At 34.8% G+C, this 22,329-nt stretch overlaps 1 pseudogene; it reads left to right on the forward strand.

Annotated features, from left to right (window-relative positions):
• Window positions 1–9,427: 9,427 nt before the first annotated feature.
• LOC140975398 (uncharacterized) lies at window positions 9,428–16,652 on the forward strand (annotated as a pseudogene).
• The last annotated feature ends 5,677 nt before the right edge of the window (window positions 16,653–22,329 follow it).

Raw genomic sequence — 22,329 nt, forward strand, 5'->3', positions numbered from 1 at the left:
TTAAAGTACAATGGTCAAACCACACCGAAAGAGAAGCTACTTGGGAGTTGTAAGAAAGGATGTGAGAACAATATCCTTACCTCTTTGAGTATCAGGTATAGCCAAGTTTCGAGGACGAAACTTCTCACAAGGAGGGAGGGATGTGAGAACCCGCTTTTCCAGCAGAAACTAGAATTTTCAGCAGCTAGCAATATTCAGCGGTAATGGGAAAATTCCAGCAGAAGATAGTAATTCCATCAGCAACTAATAATTCAGAAGATGATATTTTTCCAGCAGACAAAATCAAGCAGGCAGAATCCAGCGGCAGAAGAATTTAGTAGTGAGATTTCAGCAGATAGCTACTGATTCACTTATGACTTGTAACTGAAGCATTTAACATGGAATAAAGATTGTTAATGGCATATTATGGTCATTAATTGGAAGGCAAACAGTAAGAATTTGGCCTATAAATAGCACCCTCAATCTGAAATTGTTGTTACACAAGTCTTGAGTTATCACTTGAAACTAGAGCTAAGAGAGTGCATTTTTCGGAGCAGTAGAAACCAGTAGCGAGAACATCAATTTCCAGACTTCAACCGAAATTTCTAGCAAATTACAGTAAGTGGGCTTATGTATAAATATCTTGAAAGCAATTTGATAATTTCTGTGTTAAAGAAAAGTTTTTGTATGTTTGATTTCTGATATCTGATTTTTGAAGCACTGAAGCCTAGTGAACTAATGGTAGCAATATATATTCTGAACATTACTGAATTTTGATTTCTGGCCTCACCCCTTAGAGGAGAGAACATATAGGAGACTGATATCAGTTTAGCCATGAAATTCACTATCGTGCTCAGTGCTCACTAATTCTAATTTCTGTTCTGAATCCTGTTAATTTTGAATTTTGATTCCTATTCTGAAAGTAAGAGATTTCTATATATTACTTGTATTATTGTTTTCTGTTAAAAATGATTTTTGGAAAACTGGGAGATTATTCCTGCCCCCGCTTACTGAGTGACGACCATATCAGTCACCCACCAAACCCATCTCAGATAAGAACCCGGAAGAAATGCTAGAAAAAGAAGAGCAGATTCAGTTCTGGGGCTGGTGAAGAAGACTATTGTTTTTCTCAGTTTTAGTTATGTTTATTCCGCTGCATCTGTTAAGATATTGTCATATCTGGTTTTACATTTCCGCTGTAAAACATTATTATTTGAGTTTGTAACAGACAATGTAATATTCAGTATTATGAATAAAAAGACTGGTTTTTGAATTTTGTACTTCTGAGACTTGTTGTTNTTCTTAAAATAGAGGTTTTAAATAGGTTAGTAATTATTACAAATAAATTATCTAAAATAAATTAGAAAATATTAAACAATTTTTAAAATAGGAAAAATAATAATTTGTGAAAAATAAATATCATGTCATAAAAATTTGCTATCTTCTTATCTTTTATCTCCATAGATTCCAATTTTTTAATTTAGAAATCGGACTTCGAGTTATATTTTATGATCTAAAAAGAAATCAATGTAATAACTTAGTTTAAACGAAATCGGACATCGAGCTATATATATTCAATTTATTTCGAAACATATGTCCATAAAATAATTGCGAAGATTATTCTTTTAAATGTACAAATAATTTATATAATCTACCAGTAAAAATAAAAATTGTAAGATAGGTACGAAATTGGAACAATTACTTTTTCGATCACGTGTAACTAGTATGTTTTTCATTTTTAGCCTTGTTATCCGTTAAGTTATCATATTAGTCTACTAATTTATATTTTTTCAACTTTATTCCTCGACTGAAGCTAGCAGCAAATTTTGTAAGACCCTAAACTTTAAGATCAAGTACTTTGACATAATTATCAAGTTGTTAAAATAAAATAATTATTTATAATAAATAAATTTAAAAATATGTATTTTTGAATATCGAAAAATTCGACGATAAAAAATTAGAGCTAAAATAAAATACGAGCATCGAAAATACACAAAATAAGTTCAATTTAACACAAGCTACCAGTATTGAATATACATGTACTAGTTTCCTATTATAGAAACGCATTTCCTATTATAGTAGATCGAGCCCATTTTGTCCGCTCAAAACCTTCTGTTGAGACTCGAAGTTGAGGGAGTTTGGCTGTTGAGATTTTGAGCTGTTTCCAGATGATTCTTGGTGTTTTAGCTTGGGTTCGAAACTTAGTATATTTTTTTAGCCAAGGATTCGATGTTGGGTTCGAAATTTCCATCTTGTGGAAATTTATTTATTAAATATAGGCCTAGGATTCGATGTTGGAAGTTCATGTTTACTGTTTGTGTAGTGGTTGTGTGATACCTCTTGTCCCACATCTTAAAAATTAAATATTTAAAATGAGTTTATAATGGGTCACAATGGACTTCTATAATAACTTATGTTAATCATTTTCGTAAAGCGATGACGAATACGAAGTAGTTGTTATAAGGGCCTATTGTGCAGTCACGCGGGCGCGGGCACGGAGCGTGACAGAATGGTATCAGAGCCAGTCACCGGCATGAAACACCTAGAAATAAGTGAGCTATGCGGGGCAAATTACTACGTGCATGGGAGCCACCTCTTGAACCTGCGGGATAAAGTGGTACATGACGGGAGCCACCACTTGAACTAATAGGAGCCACCTCTAGATTCTCGGCCCTGGTGGATCGAGTGGTCAGGCCGCAACGAGGACGTCGCGTTCTGAAAGAGGGGTGATTGTTACACCTCTTGTCCCATATCTTAAAAATTAAAGATTTAAAATGAGTTTATAATGGGCTACAATAAACTTCTATAGTAACTTGGTTTAATCATTTTCGTAAAGAAAGGATGAATACGAACTAATTGTTATAGGGACCCATTGTGCAGTCACGCGAGGGCGGGCGCGGGCTCGGGCTCGGGGCGAGACAGGTTGAGTTGATATAGATATGTTACATTTCGGTAACATACGACAGTAAAAATAAATTATGTTTTACGCATATTTATATTTTATTATGTGTTATTATTTTGAAGGATCGAGTGTGCTAGTGCATTTAAAGACGTTTCAAACACTATATTCTCCAATGAGCTGCAATAGCTCGTGTTCTAAAATTGTTAACACCGATGAATTAAATCGAGTTTGGTTTAAAACCAAGCGGAAGAAACTCGAAGTAATCCTTCGTGAAGAAGACTGTTATTAGAAAACATTTTAACTTATGTAAACTGAATAATTGAAAAAAGTTAGATTAGTTTTTGCATTCATTAGTTCAGTTATGATGACAACTGAACTGACGGATACTCTAACTGATCCAAACAGTTTGAAAACAGCAGTTAGTCAGTTAAATAACAAGATATGTTTATGGATGTTCGGAGACTTCAACTTCTCCTACGTCACCCCTTCTACCTCCACGGGTAAGATCCACTAGAAGACTTTGATTTATACAAAAGTTTGTACAAACCCACTTAGATAGGACTTACACTACTGCCTAAACTGAACTCCTAGCTACGACTAAAGGTAGCACCTTCCAGCCAACACTTCTTTAACGTCTATGTGTCAAAGACTACATACATAAGTTTAACGTCTTTTTGCAAGACTGTATTTGAGTGGTGGTGAGAGTGTTTGTGTGTGAGAACTGAACAAAGATGTTCTCACACACAAACACTCTCACCACCACTCAACAAAGATGTTCTCACACACTGACGGAGATAAGCTTCTACACTAAGCTGATAACACGTTGAAGTGTCCCTCTGGGCTGATTGCCTTTGAAAGCTGATTTGCAATGTGCGTGCCTTTTCTTTTCTCTCTTGTTTGCGTTGAAGCTTCTTATCTCTATATATTGAGTTTTCATTGATCTTCTCTTTATATAAGCGGGAAAACTGATCGTACAGTGAGACTCATTTATTGGATCTGTTGCATCTTGAATTCGTTTCTTGGACTTTGTGTCTCGCCATTCCAACTTCTTTTCTGAAACGTTTTGTCTTTAATGCTCTGATGCAACGTTCATTATTGTCCTTTGACTGGACAATTACTTTGTACCTTTGTGTATAGCTGGAATCCACTGAAAGAGTTTGTCTTCATCTACAACTGAAAGATTCTGACTGATGCTTTGAACTAGTCAGCTGAACTAATCTTCAATTGGGCTTGTGAAATCAGTTGACTCATCAGTTGAACTGATTTCACTCTCGTTCAGTTGATCTGATCAGCCGGGTTTCTTCATCAGTTGAACACTCCTTCGGCTGGCCAGGCTTCTGAGGTTTTCCTACCGAACCACCTATCAACTGGACAATCAGCTGGACTGCTCAATTGACATAACAGTTAGAGTGATTCAGTTTGTGTGATCAGTTGGGTCTTCAGTTTGCGATGTAAACAGCTCGTGACTGATCCTAGCTTCTGCACACTAAGGTAGATTATTAGTAACACAAAACAACAAGTTTTGTTAACATCAAAATCAAGATTGCGAACTTGAAAAGTTCTAACATATTTGCATTGTGTTTTGTTGTTGCCTAATGCTTCGGTGGAATATATGTTCCTTTGTTATATTTTATGTTATTTAGAATAGGGTGTGACATTTATTACATACATATTGAGAAATACATTCTTGTTTAATCGTATATTGTTGTATTCGACACTTGTTATTTATCTCGGGATCATGTGTGGCTTTTAGGCCTTATATTTATGCACTTGAGACCGTAGATTTTACTGAGCATTCTGCTTATTAGTGCAGCTCTTCAGAGTGAGCACTGAGATTGTATCATATTGTTCTATTTTTTTTGACATTCCTGTTTTATCGCAGTGGTATGAAGGACGATTAGTGAGTGTTTGTTTTAGCACAATATGTCAACGTCGCCAACTTAGATAGGGGCAGTTTAGTTGCATGACAATATGGTTCTCTAGTGTGTTAGCTCGAGCACAATTTCTATTGTTATTATACCATTAAATGCCTACAGTTATCTCGTTTAAATTGAGCATACTTACAAGTTATTCCATAAATTTACATTTTACAATTGATTAATCCAACACAAATTGCATATGGACATGTAAAACCAAAGAACATGCATGCACAATATTTTTTATAATTTTAGGGTTCTTAGTAAAATCTTATTTTTTTCAAAAATAATTACTTTTTAATATATATTAGTATTATATATATGGCATTCGAACCGATGGATCATATCTGCTGAACAATGGCCAAGCAGTTATCCAACATCTTTAAGTAATGGCCTGAAACTTTGGCGAGAGGATCCTTGACCCCGAACTCGGCTAGCGCGTCGGCTTGATGAGGTTGGACATGGACTGGATTCGCTTGGCTAGCTCTAGTCTCTTTCATGGAAGCCGGCAGAGGCATCGTGCCAAGTGGAGGCGCCCTCGCCATCTGAGTGCATAGGCGCTTGTGGCTGGCGGTGCGACACCAGGGGTTCACGCCGATGAATCTGCGGGCTGCGGCGGACGGACTCTGGCCGGCCATCAGGAAAAGAACACAAGCCATGCAAAGAAAGAGAGAATTGAACTTCGAAGGCATATTTCTTGATTTTTTTTCTCTTTTTTTTTTATGTGTGTGTGTGTATATATATATATATATATATTTCTTGAAATCGAGTTCTTGTAAAAATCTCTCTTTGTTCTTCTTCTTCTTTTCTCGGAGCCAGTTCAGAGTTACATTGATAATGTGGGAAAAAAAAAAAGAAAAAGAAAAATTATGGAGAGAAAACATTTAAATTAATGATTATATGAAGGTGTTTGTATGAATGTAAGGTAAAGTAATTTTTTGTGCAAATTTTTGTGGTTACTGACCACAAAATTCAAGGGTTTTCTTTCGTCACAGATAAATAAGTAGTTGAAAGAAATATTTTATTACTAATTAATCTTTGGACTTTATTTAAATAGGAGAATAAGAGTTTTAGACTAATTTGACTAGATCTAATAATAAGATTTATTCCTAGACTTGGTTAACCTAATCTGATATTGATATGTATCTCCTATGATTTGTTTTTGGTATTTATCTCTAAGATATAATATCTTAGATTTGAATAGAGTCTTATTCCTAATAAACTCTTGTTTCAATGTTTGTAGGATTTTATTCTTATGGAAAGATAATTAGGTCAATATATGAAGATCTATTTATATGGAATATTAAGAGAAGAACATGATGACTTTGAGAGGATCTTTTACGCAGCTGCTGAAGTTTTTCTTTGAACATACACGACGTTCAGAGTTGGAGATAATTTTCTTGCTGAAGAATTTGAGTGTTTGACTCACGTTTATGTCGTATTGCTGATTGGTGTTGAAGACACGTGAAGAACAATACTGACGCAGAGTGTCGATCAAAGAGTGTTCTTCTATTATTTTTAAGCAACTTCGGTTTATGCATCTAGTTTTGATTTTGGTTTATTTTGATGCATTTTAATTCTTTGGAGTGTCAAAGAATTTGGTTTTGTTATTCTCACTAGTATTATTTTGGTGTAAACGATTACATATTTTTCTAGTGAATTTTTGTCATGAGGCATTGCATAAGTATTCGTAATTGTACATAATTTAAATCTGGTTTCTATTTATTCAAGTTATACTTGTGTGTTAAATAATTAATTTCTGCTGCATGTTGTGTGCTCGTGTTGACAACACCATAGCACAACATTAACTTCTGATACACACAACATGTTCTGCAGTACCCCCCGTGAATACTCCGCGGGTAAAAAATCAATATAATATTTTAGGGAGGGTGGGTCAAAAAACTTATATTAATTTCTTGTACATTTTTTGATCAAGAGCCCCTTTCGGTAGTGATTATATGTATATGAATTTTTTGGGTTATATTATATTTTTCCTCGAGTAATATATCATCGACTCGACTATTCCCAAGTCATGCATGAGAGGAAATAGAGTGAGGGTCTAACGATCCATGTCCAAAAACATCATCAATGTTAATTTTTGATAAATCAACGTTTTTGTGGATTCCGTATCCATCATACATAAATATCTGATTGTTCATTAACTTGTCCAATTTTTATTTTTGGTTAATTAAATTATCAAAATTTGGTCTTATGACTAACTTTTAATTTTCGGCTAATTTGGTCCGTCTTTTGACGTGGTGATAGATACGTAAGCAATTTATGGTACCACGTTAACATTTTTCGACGTTACATCAGTATATTTAGATGTCGTGTCAGCAGTTAGTACTGCGGCGAAGTAAGACCCAAGAAAATCAAGTTTTTAGTACCAAAACTTAACTTTAAACATTCAATAGATCAAACTCATAAAAAAAGGGGCAAAAAAAATTATTTTCCTATATATTATTATATTGATGGATTGATATTATTAAATATTAATTACTCAGGTTTCATGTATTTTTTTACGATAGGTTATCTATCATGTACATGTGACCGTAATAATAATAAAAAATGGATATTATTTATTTTCCAATTTATGTTAATCACATCTCCCTACAAAATTTATTTATAAAACAGAAAATTTATAATATAAAATAAATTACAAACAATATGGTTCTAATATATTTTATAACATGAAATCCACAATCATTACCTTTCAAATGTATACTGGATAAACCCCGATATGTGCAATAGAATAAATCACATATATCAAACAAATTTGAAGAAAACTACGGAAAAACACAAGCCAAAAATATTTCTAAAATTCGAACTTGAGACCAGTGTTTTCAGAACCGGACCGCACCGGTCGGTTCGACTGGGAACCGGTAACTGGTTAGGTCCTAAACACCCTAAAAAATCATTTTAGATGTCAAACCGATCAAATTCGGACAAAATCCAGTCGAACCGACTATGGACCGGAAAATCGGTTGAAATAGTTTTTTGAATTTTTTATTTTTATTTTGAAAAATTAATTTTTAAAATATTAAATTTAATATTTTGTTGTATATATACATGATTATTTGAAATTTGTATTTCGTTAAAAATATTATTTTAGTAATAATATAATTTATTTGATTTTTTCTTTTAAAAAAATATATAACTATAATTAGTAAAATATATGTGTATAGTTAGTTAGATTTTAAACTTAGATAAATATATATTTTTTATATTTATCTTATATATATGTTTAGATTTTAAACTTAAATAACTATTTTTTTTTTATTATTTTTATACATATTTCAAATTTTTATAATTTGAAATATATTATTTATGATATTAGATTATTATTTCATATAATATAACGATTTTCATATCTGAGCGATTGATCTGTTTTTCAAATTAAATTTATTCGATCACCTGTTCAGTTATGAAAACATTGTTCTAGACTTTTAACTCGTCCTCCACGGACTCAAGTACCCTTCATGGGCGGGCTTCTTATATTAATTTAAGCACTTTGTAACATAGTGCTTGAAATTGGGCCGATTACGGTGTTAGAATTGGATTTGTAACCAATCGCAGCCCATAAACAAAGACCTTCTTTGTTGGGCCGAGAGTTATCAAAATCTTAATAAATAAATAAAAAAAGATAATATAATTGATGAATTCAACCATGGGAGTTCAAGTTAGTCATAACAGCTAGCTTTGATCCGAGATCAAAACAATCTCTTAAAAATTTGACAAAAACTTGTGTGAAACGATCTCACGGGTCGTATTTTGTGAGATGGATATCTTATTTGGGTCATCTATGAAAAAGTATGACTTTTTATGCTAAGAGTATTACTTTTTGTTGTGAATATCGGTATGGTTGACTCGTCTCACAGATAAAGATTTGTGAGACCGTCTCAGAAGAGACCTACTCCACAAATAAATATTCTGATTGGTTTAATTAATTAAATTATAAGTTTATATAAATGAGATACAATTTCACGGATTTATGTCAGTGAAGAATTGGATGGAATTTACTACTACACAATAAGTTGAATTTTATTTTATACCTATTAACTTTGACAAATAGATATTTCATTTCAATAATTAATCAATTAATTAGCCTTAATCCATATATTTCTTTCTTTTTTCTTATTTTTTTTTTCAAATCAGTTTTGACTAAGTGTAGGATAAATCATGACATATTGTGGAGAAAAATATTTTATCCATAATATGATTTTGTATTTGGATGTATGAATTTAATTCAAATGAGCGGTTTTTATATTTGAATTACGTTATATACGCATTTAAATATCATAACAATTACAATTAAAAACTCATGTAATAAATTAACACAAAAACTCTTGTAAGATCGTCTAACGCGTCAATTTTATGAGACGTATTTCATACTCAGTCGGACCGAAAAAAATATCACTTTTATAATAAAATTTTTAGTTTTTAATTCAGACATGAATAAGGTGTATCCATCTCATAATTATAAATCCGTGAATTGTATCTCATTTAGATAAACTTATAATTTAATTAATTAAATCAGTCACAATATTTTGTGATATTAATTTTTTTAAAATAGTAAATTCTGATCGAAATTGATTCTAATTGGAATAAAAATTAATTTATTTTTTCTTTGACACGACTGCCCTGAATTAACATCAGATTCCCCCGACAGGTTTGGAACAGTATATTCAATCTAAACCCTGAACCCTAACCCAATCGGATTCCGACCCAAATCGGCATGGACCATCAGCAATCTCACGGCTACGTGATGCAGCCTCCGCCACCGCCTCACGCGCCGCCGGCCGTGGCGGATCCATACCAAAGGCCGCCTCCACCCCCTTCTGCGCACCACGGTCACCCTTGGCCCTACTGCACTCCTCAATTTCAATATCAATTCCAGCACTCCCCCTCTCCCCCACCGCCACAGTGGGTACCGCCGCAGTCTCTCTCCTCCGACCACGCGCAGTACCTTCACCCTCCTCCTGCGCCACCACCTTACCCTGGCCACCAGCCTCCTGCTTATCCTGCACACCATCATTACCCTCAATCGCATTCTCTACCGCCTAGACCGCCTCATGCTCCCCAATCTTACGCTCGGGTATTTGTTCTTGTAATTCGGGACTTCTCAGTTAATTGAAAACCCTAAAAGTATTGTGTTGTTAGGTTTTGTGATGACTTAGCAGGTAGGGAGGAGCCTGGATGGAAAACTGACCTTGTTTTGGTTTGTAATTAGTCGATTACAAATAAATTGTTTTCCGAGTGTAGTATAGTAGATTTGTTCATCTAAGGTTTGAAGTCATTGTTCCCGGTAGCTAAAGAATGTTAGATTCTGGTTATATGAATTATTATTGCATAATAGTTTAACTGGCAACAGAATTTGCAAGATTTGCTGCAGTCAAGTTTGTTATTGACTCTGACACATTTAGCGCAAAAGTAGATCAATACGATTTTCTGTCACTAATCAATACTTCAAAAATACTTCCATGGATCTACTAGCTTAATACTAAAAATATTTATCGTGATTTATATACATGTAATTACTCTATGCCTGTTATTGAGCTGAACTTTTTAGTGCTTACCTGGAATCAACCTCAGTTAATGTTCTGCAAACATCAATTTAGTTTATGATTAGGAAAAGTTGATTTCTCATGATTATTTTGGTTGTTTGTCTTTAATATTTTTTGTTATGAAGATCATTATTTGTTGCCTATGGCCCGGAGTGTGAGGGCACTACAGGACTGCATATGCATAAGATGACGGTAGTAGAGATGCGTATGTGAAGATGAATTTGTGGCAAAACACACAAGGATAGAATTATGAATGAAATGATCATGAGCTTTTTAGGTGTAGCCCCCTACAGATGATTAGGTAGAGTCATTTAACATGGTTTGATTATGTGAAGAGGAGACCAAACACGACCCTAATCCGACATATGTTATATTGACAGGTTAATGGAATGAGTAGAAGGAAGGGCATGCCATTAAAAACTTGGATAAAATTGGATAAGGAGGATATTTTAGATCTTGGTTTAAGAGATGAAATGTGGGAAAATCGTTTAGTTTGAAGAACTAATATCTATTTAGCCGATCCCGCAAACGGGAATTTGCTATGACGATGATGAAATCATTATTTGTTGCCTCTTAGGGAGTACATAGCAATTATCATAAATATCGTGTCTTTTATGCAGACTTATGGCTGCCAGCTGGTGAATATATTTGTACATGTTACCTTAATTATTATAGAGTCCGACATGGTGACTATTTTTGTTGATAAATTAAACTTTAGCTTGTATGGAGACTCTTGTGGTTAATATTTTTGGATGGGTAACTCGAAAATGATATTCTTACTGCTGCAGGATTTGGGAAATGACAGCTGGAGTCATCACCAGGGTTGGGACTACCCAAATCAGTGTATAAATTTCTATTTTCATAGAGCTTGTCGTTCTTGTTTTTTTATTTATTAGTATTTCTTTTTATTCATATATTATTGTTTACTGTCTGTGTGGTAAGTTAAAATAAATTTTTAGTTGGCAATATATGGACTCAAGGCAAATCTGTTTAGATATTAATTAAGATCAACTGAGATAAATAATTTCTTGCTTGAGAACCTACTTTCATGCTTGATGAATTTGATTAGATGAGTAAGATCTCACACTGGGATGAATCTCAAAGGTGTCAAAAAAATATCTTTAGTTGCCTACTTGCCTTTCTCAAGCATCACTGAAACTTCACTTTAACTGTGCGTTAGGTTTCTTATCTTAGCTGCAGAAACTCATTTGTTATCTGGAAGATCATAAAAATGTTTTGATTGACTTGTTTTATTTTGTAAAGAATTTTTTGTTACAGTTCCTTTCCCTTTTTCACTTGTTGAATATGTTCAGCTCTGACTAACTTGAACCTGTCACTTCATCTTCTTTTTTAAGAATTTATGTGTGTTGGTTCTGGACCTGCAGCGAATAGTAATGAACAAGACTGGGCAGAAAAAGCCAGAGCATGGGCAGTTGCAAAAGCCGCTGCAGACAATCAATATCCTGTACCTGGTGGAACACCAGAAGAGCAGAATTATTTCCACGATCAATATCCACAATCCATTAATCCTCAATTTCAAAGTGTACATGTGCCGATAGAGCAAGCTTCAAGCTACCAACAATATCCAGTTGGAATGGGACCTTCAAACAGGACAGGACCGGGTCAGTTGCAGGAGTCTCAGTATATTACCTCAGGGCAGTCATCTTATACTGTCGATATGCATGTCCCATATACAGCAAGAGACGGAAATTTGATGGGGAATTCATCTGAACCAATCCATCCACAAGAGAATTCATCTATTAGTCCATTGCCCTATCAGCAGGAGGTACCTTCTAGTTATTCTTCTGTCTCAGGTAAAACTTTTATGTGTATACTAACACTAAATTTGAAGCTTTTGCTCGACAAATTAATCCATTTCGCATGATTAAGCGTAAGCAAGTGGGATGTCTAATGTGGAAGAGGGAATGATTTGAAATTCATTCTAATATTTTGCTGAACATAACTTATGAAGGGGAGACAACCCATTCAACCTGAATATCTGGTTGGTCAAATGGTTACTTTAGGGTGTCTAATCATGCAGATTGGCACGCTAATTTGGTTGCAAAATTGATTATATTTTATTCATGTGATAAGGCTGATGTTTTGTGTGTGTTATAAATGGAACTGAGGTTCACTCAAACTAGATTGAATTTTATCGTCTGTAAGTTCTCAAACCATGTTAAAAACTTTGATGTCAAAGTTTATGAAGTTAGAACTGCAGCATGTGAATCTTTTTATAACCATGTTTTTTATTGCAGGTAATGAAGGTGCTGGAGATAGATATGAACAGTTCAATAGCTCTTCATCTATGCATGCTGCTTCTATGCCACATAATCATGCTCAGCCACTGCCACCTGCAGGCGGTTGGTCTGGATGGGCAGAGGAGCATCATCACTTACTATCTAGCAAACCAGACGAGTCTGTTACTGGTATAAGTGATCAACCATTGAACTTTTCTCATCATTTTAATCGCAATTTGGACCAATATATGAATCCAATTATACTCATTCTTCAGGAGGCCCGGTAAGAGGTCTGGATCCAACCATGTCTATATCTTCAAATTATTCTTGGACTCCCTCATCTGCATCTGGGATTGTCCATCCTCCCATGCCTCCCACAATCTCATCAGGAGCACAGGTTTTGAATGTAATATGTGCATGCTTTCGTAGTTCAATGTCCTTTGTTTCCATATTTGACATGCTTCATTGCTCGTAGGTTGAACATCCAGTAGCTCTGCCTTCTCCAGCTTCTGGAAATTCTGCACCAATTTTTCCTACTGGACATGGTTTCCAGCCTCCTGCCCCATTGATGGGTGCATCTTTTGGTGCTGTCTCTTGTGTTGGCTCACATCCTACGTCTTTCTTCGTAGACGCTTATGGTGTTTCTGAGCGTCCTAAAAAGGTAATTTGTCTATTAATGGCTTTGAATTTGGTAGTGGACATTACGGGGAATGCACTTGAATTCTTTTGAATTTCAGGCCTCTGTGCCTAATTGGCTTAGGGAGGAAATAATAAAAAATAAAGCTGTTATCACAAGTTCTGTCCCAATGCTTCGTCAAGAGGATTTACCATCAACTGAAGAAGATATGAGTGATAAATTTTCACAGAAGATTGATCATTCAGACAGCAAAAGCATGGATTCTTCCCGATCAGCGGAAGATGAAGATGAGGATGAGGTTATCATCTCCATTTTTCTCGCATGTAATTTTTTAAGGACTTCTAGAAAAGGAGATTTGTTCAAATGTTTTGATGTGGAAGTCAATAAACTTTGTATAATTATCTCTTCCAAATCACATGTTTTTTACAACCTTTAGCTGAAAATTTTGAGATGTCGTTTTATAGTTAACACTATACACCACTCAGTATTTTCAACCCTCTCTTTTTCTGGGCCTAAATCTACTTTTAAGGATTTGTCTTTGAGTATCCTTTGTGGTTTCTGTGTTTTATTGTTTACCTTCAAATATCTTTTCTGGTTTTAGTTAGTTCATTTATTCAATTTTAACCACAGTTCTTGATTTCCATAATTTTTTCCTGAACATTGGACCTAGTGTATGATTTTATCTTTTACCGTTTCTTTTGTAGCTGCTTTTGATGATTTGTATCTATTTTCTGTTTCTTCTTTTGGCTCATAGTATGACTATTTTTCCATGTTGTGTGCTGACTCCTTTCACTCATTTTAGGATGTGGAAGCTGCTAGAAATGCAGCTATCAACAAAGAAATCAAGCGTGTTTTAACTGAAGTTCTTTTGAAGGTTGCAGCCAATCAGATATGTCTAAACTTCATGTTAGACTTGTGTAGATGTTTTGACTAAAATTCTTTGGCAGGTCACTGATGAACTTTTTGACGAAATTGCAACCAAAGTTCTTAATGAAGACAATCTCTCTGTTGAAGGTGACTGTTTTGTTTGTTCCCATTCCTTTTCTTTTCTTTTCTTTAGTTTGTGTTTGGGTTTCCGACCGTCTTGTCTTCTTTCGTCTCATTTTTTCTTAGTTGTACACACTCTTGACATGTCAAATCATCGCATATTACCGTCTACACCAACTATTTCGACACCCACGGCCTCTGCAAAAGTTATAATTCCGGCCAAAACTATGAAAATTAGTTTTGAGGATGGTAGTGAAAAATCTACCTCTGGCTCTACTGGAGATGTCCTAGGACTTGGTAGTTATGCCTCAGATGAGGAGGATGATGAGATCCAGATTTCTGGTAAGCTGAACTCAAAAGAAAGCTCCACAATTCAGCAATCATCCTCAAACAAGATTTTGGAAGATGTTCCTTTAGTTAAGAATGGTGGTTCCAGGAAAGAAACAGAATTGCATGGAAATCTTGTCACAAATTTGGATAACATGGGCACAGAGACTCCAATGATTTCCATGGATGCTGTTAGTGCTGCAGATATGGGCTTCAAAGATTATAGGTCGGTTAGGGAGTTATCTAGTGACACCCTACAGTCCTCCAAGAAAGCATCTCGTGACGATGGAGTGCAACGTGGGTCTGATGTTTCGGTGCCAAACAAATCTATAACCGAGAAGGCTGTTAAAAGACCAGATGGAGATTTAGATGCTAGAAAGTCGAATGACAATTCCAGACTACAAACAACTGGAAATAGGTCTGATAAGAATGATATACATGCAAACAAAAGGAACCCGGTTGAAAAAGACCACAAGGAGCGTGAATATTCCGAAGAAATGGGGGATAAGAAGGGAGATGAAAATCAAAGGAGGCATGCAAGAACTGAAAGGGAGCATAATAATGGTCTGAAAGATAAAAGAAAGGAGAACGGTAGAATTTCGGAAAAAGCACAGGATCCTGAAGCAAGGAAACGACCTTCTCCTTCTGAAGAAAAGGAGGGAAAATCCGAGACAAGAGGAGACAAAAGGAGAAGTTCTAAAGAAAGCAGTGATGAGAGAAGGCATGATAAAACAAGAGACGAGAAACGGGAAAGATCTAGTCATAAAAATGGAAGTGACGCTAGCAGACATAAACGACACCGGTCTTCTTCTGTTGGTAGTAGGGACTCTCGCAAGGATAACTTGGTTGCTAACCGTTCAAACGGTTCAAGCGATGAGTCCTCACATGCTTTGAAAAGGTGTGCTGTAATATCAAATATGTTTTATCTGGTTTTGAATCTCTGATGTCCCTTTTAAATTTAAATTTAATGTGCTGCAGGAGATCAAGTCACTCCAAAAGGCATACATCTCCATCACCCACCAGATCAAGAAAAAGGTACCCCTCTTTGCTTAATTGGGTGCGACATTTCTTTCCCATCCAAGCATTTAGAGGTAACGGTACTTTGTATATACTTGTAAAACAGAAACCATAAACTGGTTTATATTCTCATCATCTCATGTTTTTTAACATTTGTTATATTTGGTATGTGAAATTGTATTTTCTATATTCCACAGCTAGTGTAATTATGAGAAAAATGGCAGGACGACCTCTTCAACTGCATATGATGTTTCTTGCCGGTGGAGAGATTTATTTAGTCTGAATCTTTTGCCTTCACTATCATTTATGCAGTGAAATTGTGTGGCTACATGGTATCTCTATTGATATATATCTGTTAAAATGTATTTTATAATTGCTATCCTATCCAGAAGAAAGTTTAATCATGCCAACAGGTCAATAGTAAAGTCTGGATGCTCATAATGCTGTAAATCACACTGGCAGTTTTTGTCTAACACTTACTGTTTAGCATGCAACATTTTTCTTTTAGACAAGTTTCGCCATCTCCTCATAGCAAGCACTCTAAGAGCAGGCGTAGTCACTACTCTTCTCTTGAGAATACCGGGTATTTTACTTGCCTCATTAAATTAAATCAGTCGTTATTTTAGATTATCCACCCATCAACACAACATGCGACTCAGGTGAAAAAAGGGGCTTGGTGTTTTGCATTATGGCATTTTCTGTTATATAATTACGAACTTGTTGAAATGCAATTCCAGGGGAAGAAGATCTGCATCAAGGTCAAAATCTCCTGTACATAGGAGATGATAACAAGAAAGAACGCTCTGAAGCGGTTGGTACTTGGACAAGCCAATATATCAATTCAAGGGCCCCTGAAACGAACTTGGAACGTTGCAGAAACTTGCAATCGCATCAAGAGCTGGTCATCGAGAGAGGCAGTGTATTTGAAAGTCGCCGCATATCGAAGCTGTATGTTGTTAAATATGGTTGTAGCGTAAGTCAGTGTCGAATTATGTTTGCTTCTGTGTTCCGTCATTTGGCTCGAATGCATCAATCTCAATTGGTGCCGAAGATTCTATTTAATTTAAGTTTTACATTCGAACAGACCACTCTTCTTGACTATCTTTTCCATTCCTTGTATCCTGTATAGACAAGCGTTGGGAGTCGTTTTCGCGACAATTCGGTTATCAGACAAAAATAAGCCGGAGGGATAAGGATTGTTGTGACATTGTGTACTCAAGTTTTACATTCGAACAGACCACTCTTCTTGATTATCTTTTCCATTCCTTGTATCCTGTATAGACAAGCGTTGGGAGTCGTTTTCGCGACAATTCGGTTATCAGACAAAAATAAGCCGGAGGGATAAGGATTGTTGTGACATTGTGTACGATATCAACACTAGGATTGTCTTCAAAGCCGTCACATTGCTAATGTTATAACTGCCTGTAAACTCCTTCGACAAATCCTTTTCACCACCTTTTACTTTGAAATCATCTTTGTTTGAAATGGGATAAATCTATAAAAACACGAACTCCACATACAAAAACAAATTGACTAATTTTGCACGAGTCATCTGGGGACAAAATAGACTTCTGGAGATGTGTTCGTGGTTAATGTGGACTCCGGTGCTCGAAAATGAATCCAAGAAAGAAGAATTGGAGAAGACCATCTCATTCAACGAGAGCACACAATTGAAGCATACTGTGGTATGAGTAGTCCATGCCGGTGGACGTGTAGAAATGTATCAGAATCCCATTCCAGCATATAAACTGATTCAGAGATATCCAGGTATGTGCATGGCCGAACCTTATGTTTTCGAGCACCCCCACGATTCCATATTATCAGGCGACGATATGTTGTTGCCTGGAAACAAATATTTCATCGTTCGATCATCTACTGTTGAAAAATTGAAGCGTAGAAATTCGAGGAACAATGCAAGAGGTGATCCGAAAATGTTAAAGTGGAGATGGATCAGATGACTGCTCTGTGGAAACTGTTACTTGTGCTAGTGATTTCTGTTTCTCTGGCAATAACTGTATTGCCAATTCCGTCGCGAATAAACCAGTAAAAGAGAAGAAGAGACAGCAGTTTGTACCACCCATTCAAAGGCCTAAGCTGAGGAAGGAGCCTGAGTGGGAGCCAAGTTTGGTATCTGTTAAAGAACTATCTCAATGAATTCGTCTATCTGTCCGGTCGGACTATATATTTCGCGAACTAATCAGCATTGGATCATGAAATTATATATCGAATCTGCGGGAAGTTTGTGCTGGACAGAAGCATAGTATCACATTATCATGTGCCATTCTTTTTGTGTCTTTTTTTAAAGAAAATTTTGCTATGTTTGAGTTTATTTCCAAACCGTGGCGGCGTTTCGTGGCGAAGATTTCGTTGAGAGCAGTCTTCTGATTTAGTTTCATGATTTTTTTGGTGTGTTGGAAAAAATGTGATGGAAAGTGATCGGATGGAAATGAGTTTCTTACCGTTTTATATGAAGCTTTAATGGGAAATTGAGTGACCCGAAATAGAAAAAACCCGTTTTGAATAATAAGAATTAATTGTAAGTGGAATATTTTATTTTGTTTCAGTATATATATATATATATATATATTATTTTGGCCTTCTTTTCAATCAGATGTGATTTTTGGGAATAACTTTGTAAATTATATTTTTGATATATATCTTAAATTAAATAAAAATAATTGAAATGATAAAAATTGTATTATATATTGAACTAGAAAGTAAAATATATGATGACAATCGACACTTGACAGCCTCCAAAGATGATTTAATTTTAGTATTTTTTATTTATAAAATGTAACAAACTTAAACATATATAATGTGATAAATAAAATATTTATGGAAAATATTTTTTGGGGGATTGTAAAAATAAAAGAGTAGGTCTCTTGTGAGACGGTCTCACGAATCTTTATCTGTGAGACGGTCAACACTACCGATATTCACAATAAAAAGTAATATTCTTAACATAAAAAGTAATACTTTTTCATGGATGACCCAAATAACAGATTCGTCCCACAAAATACGAACCGTGAGACCGTCTCACACAATTTTTTGTGAAGATTAAAGTATAAATTTACAATATTATAAATATTTGTTTGTTGAGATTACTGAAATAATAATCATAATAGTAATGAATGAAAGCGAAATAAATAAAAATTAAAATAAAAGCAAAAATCCTTCCACCATCAATAAGCATCATCATACAGCAACAAAAGAAATTTAATAAAAAAGTGGACCTCATAGAAGATTAAATTCTAAGAAGGTGTATTTTCTTCATGCCCCACTCAAATTGCAAATCTATTGGGCATTATATAGAATATAATATTTCGAACGCGGATAGAATATCTGATATCAATATCTCAAATTTATAATTAAATTTCGAATTCGACCCTTTGCCAACTTTTATTGGTCTCAACCATGCTCCATTCATCATTTGTTTCGAACACGGNTAACTACATTTTCCAACACTAATAATATATATGATTTTGTCCCCTTCAACCTAAATAATGTGGTTTATAACTTCGGATCTCGACTATGACCAAATATCGTGTAGGAATCAAATGTTATGTCGCGAGCTCTTGAAAGAATCAGTTCATAAGCGGTCGATGAATAGGTTACAACAGCCTCCTAGAGGAGGATGCGTACACGCCGAGATTCACGAGAACCCTTCGCAAACGTTGGTGGCGTGACCGTCGGAGTGGAGTTTATGTTAAGTAGAAATGCATCCATCATATATCTTCCACTCCAATTGACTATTAGAGTAGGTGTCCAGCGAGCCAATTTGTGACTTTGTCTTTATTGATTCTTGAGTAAAAACAATCTTTATTTTAATAATATTTTACGGTTTTATCTAATTATGACATTTACTTTATCTGTATATACATGTAAGCTGCATAGATAAAAAAAAACTTGAATATGTTCTAGTACAATGAGGTTTACAATTCACGTTGATCGTGAAATTTATTTAATATGTAATGTAATTTCTAAATAAGTCCATAATCGATTCTACAGCCTAAAATATTGATAAAGGTCGCTTGAGCTCGTGATTAACATCTGTTATATTTACGCTATGTTTTATTGGTATGAGCATGGAAATGTCCCATCTTACAGATGAGTGATCATATGATGAGTCGCTGAGCAACTCCTCCATCAGATTTTCCAAGTGGTTATCATTTATCGAGTGGATTAATCCGCGGTTATTATTGTACAACATTAACCCTTTGATTTAGGATAACATAGATATTCTACATACTAGTACTGCACTTTGACTCGTTTATCGATTCTGTAAGGGTCATCAGGTGCTACATCACATCGTTATTGAATTCATATGAAACTCTCAATATATCAATAATTGCAGATTCGATCGGTATATATGATGTTAGGTGCAATAATTGTTCATGCTGGAAGAGCGATAGAACTGTGATGCTTGAGCTTCTCTGCGGTTTAAAAGATTTGAGTTGCATCATTACCACCATCTATAGCTTTTGGTAAAGTTGCAAGTTCTCAGTCCTACAACTGGTATCAACTGTTGGAATCGAAGACTATTTATAGCTGATGAGTTCAATTGAAGAGAGGTTAACAAACCATCCATGAACAATTAATCAGTCAAATGCGATTTACATTCAAGTTTATTCAGTTTACAAATCACACAATTTATCTCTTACTTCATTGATTTATTCGTAGCATTCAGGAAACTTATTAGAGCATTCAGTTATCAACTGATAAGTAAAAAGAAAAGATAAAGTTTCAGTTTGACATTGTATAAGTCCAACTGAAGTGCGTTATTACAAATCTTTGTAATAAATTCTTTATGTTTATCATTTTATACATTCTGTTATCGATACCTTATCAAAAAATATTCAATCTATCATTCAGTTTATTTTCGCACTACTACTAGTAGTTAACTGATCGATATTGACACACAAGATTTCTGAATCAATTCCTTAAAAAACTGATTTATACCCAAAAAACATTACAAAAATCGAAGTGTTTATTCTACAACATTTCTAAACACATCATCGTCATTAACCGATCCTAACAAGTCTTATCAGAAACAAGGTAGGTCACGGGTTCGACTTCTATTGATTGTAAGAAGTGCAATTATTGGGAGAGAGATTGTTATGTGCAATAATTGTCTCTGCTAGAAGAACGATCGAACCGTAGTTCTTGAGCTGTTGTTTGGATGTTTATTCTATGTTCATATTGATTCAGTTAGCATATCAAAAAATTGATCCAAAATCCAAAAAACGTTTCTTTATCAGTTATGGAGATAATTAGTTTGGTTATTGTTTCTGGGATGGCAAAAACCAGAAGATCATTTGGATCAAATATGTAATATTAAATGAATAAGCATTGTACAATGACAAGTCAAGTATTGAAGTTAGAGATGAATGTCATGAAGTCAAGAAGACAGATGAACTGTTTTTGAAAGATATTCGTGTGAATGAATCGAAAAACAATAACCAAGAAGATGAAGTATCAACTGCACAAGATGATGACCCACAAACTCCAATGGTTAAAATCAGGATATCTTCTAGAACAATTAGATCACCTTAGAGATATTCTCCTACACTTCATTATATTTTGCTGATAGATAAAGGTGAACTGAAGAACTATGAAGAAGCAATGAAAAATAATGATTCAACCAAGCGGGAGTTATCCATGGAAGATGAGATGAATTCATTGTCATCCAATTAGATGTGGAAGTTAACAGAACTTCGGCAAGGAAAAAACTCATTACATAACAAGTGGGTGTACTGGTTAAAATAAGAAAATGATAGTATAAAGCGGTACAAGACAATACTTATTGTAAAATGTTTTCAACAAAAGGAAAACATTGATTAAACTGGGATTTTCTTTCCAGTTGTAAAGTTGACCACTATTAGAATTGTAATTGGATTAGTGGGGAAAGAAGACTTGCATCTAGAGAAGTTTCAAAACAAAAACAATGTTTCTTTATGGTGACTTAAATGAAGAAATTTATATGAAACAACCACATTAATTTAATGTACGAGGGAAAGAAAAAATGACGTGAAAACTTCAAAAGATCTTGTACGGTCTCTAAAAGGTCCAAGACAATGGTACAATAAGTTCGATGAATTCACGAGTAATAATAATTCCTGAGGTGTCATGTTGATCATTGTTGTTATTGAAGAAGCTCGATGGTTCTAATATAATTCTACTACTATATGTAGATAATATGTTGATAGCAAGAGCCAGTTTGAAGGAGATGATAAACTCAAGAAAGAATTATCAAAAGAATTTTCTATGAAGGATTTAGGTGTTGCAGAGAAAATCCTTAGAATGAGGATCATGAGAAACAATGTGAATGAAATCTTGAAGTTATATCAAAAAGACTACGTGAAAATGGTGGTTAGCAGATTTAATATGGATGAAGCTAAATATGTGAGTACTCATTTGGCTAGTAATTTTAAACTAACCAAAGCACAATCAACATCAAAGGAGCATGAGCGAGAGCGAGAGCGAGAGCAGACTTATATAAACAAGGTTCCTTATGTTTCTACTGTCTGAAGCCTCATAAATACAATGGTGTGCATGATACTAGACATAGCACATGTAATGAAAGTTGTGAGAAAGTTTATGAGCAATTCGAGAAAACAACATTGTTAAAAAGTTAAATGCATTCTCAGGCACTTGAAAGGTACTTCTAATTTATCTATGTGCTTCAAAATTTAAATTTATGCTTAAAAGGTTTTGTCGATACCGATATGGGTGGTGACTTAGATGGTAGAAAGAGTAGTAC

Source organism: Primulina huaijiensis, chromosome 4 (genome assembly GCF_012295235.1).
Source record: "Primulina huaijiensis isolate GDHJ02 chromosome 4, ASM1229523v2, whole genome shotgun sequence".
NCBI classification, from domain to species: Eukaryota; Viridiplantae; Streptophyta; class Magnoliopsida; order Lamiales; family Gesneriaceae; genus Primulina; species Primulina huaijiensis.